The sequence below is a fragment of the Microcebus murinus genome, chromosome 18 (genome assembly GCF_040939455.1).
Source record: "Microcebus murinus isolate Inina chromosome 18, M.murinus_Inina_mat1.0, whole genome shotgun sequence".
Taxonomy (NCBI): Eukaryota; Metazoa; Chordata; class Mammalia; order Primates; family Cheirogaleidae; genus Microcebus; species Microcebus murinus.
The window spans coordinates 14,829,124-14,835,208 of NC_134121.1; the positions used below are offsets into that span (position 1 = coordinate 14,829,124).

General features: G+C 46.5%; 1 long non-coding RNA gene and 1 pseudogene across 1 annotated transcript in view; both read right to left on the reverse strand.

Annotated features, from left to right (window-relative positions):
* The window catches only part of LOC142861857 (uncharacterized), a 31,893-nt gene extending 26,748 nt beyond the window's left edge, over positions 1–5,145 (reverse strand). Inside the window, exon 1 of the long non-coding RNA XR_012912964.1 lies at positions 4,468–5,145. This is a non-coding gene — a long non-coding RNA (uncharacterized LOC142861857). The remainder of the gene's footprint in view (positions 1–4,467) is intronic.
* LOC142862212 (uncharacterized) lies at positions 3,318–3,429 on the reverse strand (annotated as a pseudogene).
* Positions 5,146–6,085: the final 940 nt, after the last annotated feature.

Consider the following 6,085-nt stretch of genomic DNA (forward strand, 5'->3'; position numbering starts at 1 on the left):
TGTATTCCAGTGGTCAAAGGCCCCATCCGTGATGACTGTTATGGCCAGAGGAGAGAGAGGCTTGGTGGGAGTCTGCTGGTTATATCAATCTTGCCACAACCTTATCTTTGCCTAACATACATGATATTCATGTATGTTAGGCAACACGTGTCTTCTTGGTTAAAAGTTATAAATCTTCTGTTAGCTGGGATTATTTTTGCTTTTGACAGGAGAGAAAGAAAGAGGTAAGCATTAATTCTAGAATCTAACACTTTAGCAGCTAAGTAGGAGTTAGCACAGGTGGCCTATGCTACAGTGATTCAACTAAGGGCCATAAATGGACACAGGTGGGAGTCAGGGAAGAGACAAGCCCAGGAATCGGATAAGGGACAGAGTTCATGTCAGGGATGGGACCCGTGAATTGGTGAGACAAAAAGTTGAAACTTGGCTGGGCGCAGTGGCTCACGCCTGTAATCCTAGCTCAAGGTCAGGAGTTCGAAACCAGCCTGAGCAAGAGCAAGACCCCGTCTCTACTATAAATAGAAAGAAATTAATTGGCCAACTAATATATATAGAAAAAATTAGCAGGGCATGGTGGCGCATGCCTCTAGTCCCAGCTACTCAGGAGGCTGAGGCAGCAGGATTGCTTGAGGCCAGGAGTTTGAGGTTGCTGTGAGCTAGGCTACGCCAGGCACTCACTCTAGCCTGGGCAACAAAGTGAGACTCTGGCCGGGCGAGGTGGCTCACGCCTGTAATCCTAGCACTCTGGGAGGCCAAGGCGGGCGGATTGCTCAAGGTTGGGAGTTTGAAACCATCCTGAGCGAGACCCTGTCTCTACTAAAAATAGAAAGAAATTAATTGACCAACTAAAAATATATATACAAAAAATTAGCCGGGCATGGTGGTGCATGCCTGTAGTCCCAGCTACTTGGGAGGCTGAGGCAGAAGCATCGCTTGAGCCCAGGAGTTTGAGGTTGCTGTGAGCTAGGCTGACGCCATGGCACTCACTCTAGCCAGGGCAACAAAAGTGAGACTCTGTCTCAAAAAAAAAAAAAAAAGGTGAAACTTAGGCCAGGCACAGTCCTATAATCCTAGCACTCTGGGAGGCTGAGGCGGGAGGATCACTCAAGGTCATGAGTTCGAAACCAGCCTGAGCAAGAGGGAGACCCCGTCTCTACTAAAAACTAGAAAGAAATTAGCCAACTAAAAATATATTTCAAAAATTAGCCAGGCATGGTGGCACAAGTCTGTAGTCCCAGCTACTCGGGAGGCTGAGGCAAGAGGATTGCTTGAGCCCAGAAGTTTGAGGTTGCTGTGAACTAGGCTGATGCCACAGCACTCACTCTAGCCCAGGCAACAGAGTAAGACTCTGTCTCAAAAATAAATAAATAAATAAATAAAAGTTGAAACTCCCAAGAGCTATAAAACACATTAATGAGACAACTGGGGAAATTCAAAGATGGACAACATATTGGTAATGCTATTATCTTGGTTGTTAAAATTCTTGACTGATGATTGTATCATGATTGTGTAAGAGAGTGTCCTTAATCTTGGGAAATATTATATAACTACTTATGAGTGTAGAAGTATTTAAGGTTAAAATATCATGATGATACAATTTACTTTCAAATGGTTCAAGAAAGTTCGAATATAAAAAAAAAAGTTCAAATATAGAGAAAGCAAATGTGGCAAAATATTAATAATTGATTAGTCTAAGTTAAGGGTATGTGGATACTCGTTGTACTGCTATTGTTAACTTTCTACAGATCTTAAAATGTTTAGGGGAAAAAGTTAGGAAGTTTTAAATTTTTTTAAAAGCTGAACTTTCTTTGCTATAGTGTGAAGGTCAAAATGTCCTGCTTCTTGGCTTCAGCCACTTAGGATTGGTGGAGCTCCCCAACCTCCTTCAACCAGAATGTCTGTCCTGCAGACTGCCCAGACCACAAACACTGCTCTCCAAAGCTCTTCTAATACCCTTCTGTCTTCCCACTACCCTCACCCCCTTCATGGATTTAGCGGCTCTCTTTTTGGGCACCCACTGTACTCTAAAATAATTATATAGCAATTCCACTTCATGGTACTTTATCCATTCCCTTTCTCTTCCCAGGAGACTGACAGATCCTCAGAGACAATGACTGTAGTTTTCATTTTTTTTATCTCCTGCACCTAGGATAATGTGTGGTCTGCAGGGAGTACTATATACATGTTGTGGAAGGAATGAGTGAATGAATGGCTCGCTGGATGGACAGATAAATGCAAATGGTAGTTGGAGTATGACAAATGAAAGCAAGGCTGGTTGGCAGGGGCTGAAAGGATCAAAGGGTAAATGGGTTTAAATTGTCACTGTTCTAGGTCCAAAAGCACTGTGCTATCACATGGAAGCTAGAGAAACAGAGGATATGGCAGCTTGAAGGAGCTGGGGGTCGGAGGGGTGAAGACATCTGGGGCAAAACTGAGTTAAAGTGTTGGGAAACATCCAGAATAGCATGAAAGTAGGGAGACCAAGTATAATCACAAAGGACTGGACACAGGAAGCTTCCTCTTGAACTCAAAATCACACACAGGAACATTTCTCTTACTTCCAGTTCACTCCTGTATGTCAAACATTTTGCTAGAAACCACAGGGAGAAAAGAATACTTAACACCCAACCCCTGTCCAGAGGGCACTACAGATGTGTTACTATTTAGGAAGATGAACTGGGCAAGTTGCAGAGAGGTCACTCATCCAGTGTCTGAAAACAGATTTCCACCTAAGCCCAGGTAGGTACAGTATGGAAGTGAGAGTGAACCAGGCCCAAGGGCTAAGGATCAATGTGACCCCATAAAGGCTAGGGACATGGCATCCTGTGCACTCCACAGGATCTATGCTCTGAGAGTTAGCCCTCATAGTCTCCTTGGCTTGCAAGGGGCAATGGGGTCAGTGGGGGGGGGGGGATGTGGAGGGGACAGGGTGCAGTTCCAGGGGCACCTTATAGCCCCAGCCCGTTCTTTTAGGTGGTCGCATTCAGCCTTTAAGAGGGAGCAGGCAGGAACAGGTTGTACTGAGATGAACACTGAGTAAGAGAAGAGCAGCTGGGAGACCTGAGCGGAGCCGCTTAAGGCACCCCCAATGGAACTCAGTTTCTGAATCTCGTCCAGCAACACACACCCATCCAGGCGGACAGGGGACACCCCCCCCCAAGTCTCCTGCAGAGCTTAGCCCTCTGCAAGTGCTTATCTCCCACTTTCAGCTTCTCAAAGGGCTGAGGAGGACTACGATCATCCATGTTTGTGATACCTGCCAGAACCCAGCAGGGAATGCCCCTCAGTTATTCACTCGTTCATTTGTTCATTCATTCAGTAGTTACTAAGCCCCTATACACACAGGACTTTGGAAATAAGACATATCAGATGTTAAACTGGTAAGAACAGATATTAAATGTGAACTCAGCCAAAAGGCTAAGAATTTTTTTTTTAATTTTTCATGTTTGGAGAAGGGGTCTCACTCTGTTGCCTGAGCTGCTGGAGTGCAGTGGCACAATCAAAGCCCACTGCAGCCTTAAACAACTCATACCAGCCATTGGGGATTGAAGACAAAGCAACAGGCCGGGTGCAGTGGCTCACACCTGTAATCCTAGCACTCTGGCTGAGGCTGAGGCAGGTGGATTGCTTGAGGTCAGGAGTTTGAGACCAGCCTGAGGAAGAGCAAGATCCCGTCTCTACTAAAAAAAAAAAAAAATAGAAAGAAATTAGCTGGACAACTATATATAGAAAAAATTAGCCAGGCATGGTGGTGTATGCCTGTAGTCCCAGCTACTTGGGAGGCTGAGGCAAGAGGATCGCCTGACCCCAGGAGTTTGAGGTTGCTGTGAGCTAGGCTGACGCCACGGCACTCTAGCCCAGGTAACAGAGTGAGATTCTGTCTCAAAAAATAAAAATAAAAAAGATAAAGCAACAGACAAACCAAAACCAAAGTGTCTGCTCTAAATAGTACTTACATTCTATTGGGAAGAGACAAGCTAAACATTAAACTGTATTGGGTGCTACAATATATAATATTGTATCATATATAACCTACAATATAAGTGCTATGAAGTAGGGGAGCAGGTAAGATGGTAATGAGGGGGCATGGGGGTAAAAGGGGTATTTTAAACAGGACAGCCAGTTAGGGCCTCTCTGAAAACATCAAACCTCTGCCTCTGTTGGGGTGGCCACGGCCCAGAAGCCTGAGATCTGCCTCGGAGCTCAGGAACCACATGAGAGAGAGAGGAGTGTACCCTCCCTGGCAGACAGAAACCATTGAGACAACATGCCAGGAACTGAGCAGAGCAGGAGGCAGGCTGGCCACAGTCCCTGGGCCGGTGGTGGGTGCGGCAGCAAAGCATAGCCAGCATGCTCACTGCGCCATCTTCTCCCCTTCCCTTTATACCCACAATCTTGCTCTTCCCCTCATCTCACCTCCCAACATCCCCATTGAGTTCTACCCCAACACCCTCTGAGACTACTCACCCTGAGGCCAAGTGTTGACAGATCCAATGGACATTTCTCAACAACACTGATGTTTTCTCCCTCCTGTTTGAAGCTCTTTTTGTCTTTTCTGGGACACGGCCCTCTCCAGGTCCTCTTCACACTCCTTGAAGGGGCTCCTCTTGCCCCTAAAATGTGGTGTCATCTGGGTTCCACACTCTCTTTTCACTCCAATCATCCTCCTTGGGAGACGTGTCCCCTCCCAAATTCTCAGCCCTGAACCTTCTCCTGAACTCCAAGCCCCACATATCCTGCTGCTTGTTACTCCAGGGGTAACCGTTCACTCAAAATGTTCTACATTATCATTAGATTGTGAATTCCTTTGGAGAGGCATCTTATATAACATACTTTCTCCAATGCCTAGTACCCTGCTTGTGCACCATAAGCACTCAATAAAGCTTAAGTCATCTCCCTTGTCCTCCAACCCCCAAACCACTCCTATCTTGGCTATAGGCCCTTCATTTGGAGGATTATCTATAGTTCCCAGCTACCTAATCTCCCAAAGCCCCATCTCTAGGGGAGGGTAAGCAGTAAGGACACTGACAAATCTTACTGAGAATGACAACAGAAGGCTAAAGGCGCAGCCTGGGCTACCAGCTATTTCTGGGAAAAAACAAAAGGACTGGGAGACTCCTCAGCCCCACCAGCCTTTGGCAAGAGTACCAGAAACTGAAGCACCGTGACTATGTGGCAGCCGAGTCCAGGATGAATGGCCAAATGGCACTGTGACATGCCAGAGCAGCTCAGCCTTCCTATCCCAACTCATGGCTGCTGCCTAAAGTTGGACTTCACCAGACTCCACCCAGGGGTGGGGAACCTGCAGCCTCAAGGCCACATGTGGCCCTCTGGATGCCCAACTGCGGCCCCTTGACCAAATCCAAACTTCATAGAACAAATTCCTTTATTAAAAGCATTTGTTATGTAAAATTTGGATTCAGTCCAAAGGCTGCACTCAAGGATCCATAAGGCCACATATGGCCCCAACCTGGCAGGTTCCCCAGCCCTCTCAGGCTCTAAGTCTCCTCCATGGCTGCCAAAGCTTATCAAAAATAGATTAAGTCACCTCCCTCCTCAAGGATAAACTTTGAAGGAATCCCTGCAACTTAAAAAGAAAGCCCAAACTCCCGAGCACAGCTTTTGAGGCCCTCCGTCACCTGACCCCACAAACCCATCCTACCACATCTCTGTGCTCCCTTAGTACATCACCCACTCCTGTGAACTAAGGCAGGAAGGCTCCTTTAAGCCCTCCACCCACCTCTGGATTCCGCTACTTCTGCTCAGTCACATCTTTCTCCCGCACTCACACAACTAAGGAGCCCAAAGACAGAACCACGGTCTGATCCTGTGAAATTCCACCATACAACTTTTTAAAAATCCTTATTTATCAGACAATTCCAAATATACGCTACTCTTCCAACTTTGTGTCCCACGCAATTTTTTTTTAAAGATAGATTCTCACTCTGTCTCCCTGGCTACAGTGCAGTGGCATCATTATAGCTCACTGTAATCTCAAACTCCTGGGCCAAAGTGATCCTCCTGCCTCAGCCTCCTGAGTAGCTGGGACTATAGGTGCACGCCACCATGCCCAGCTAATTTTTCT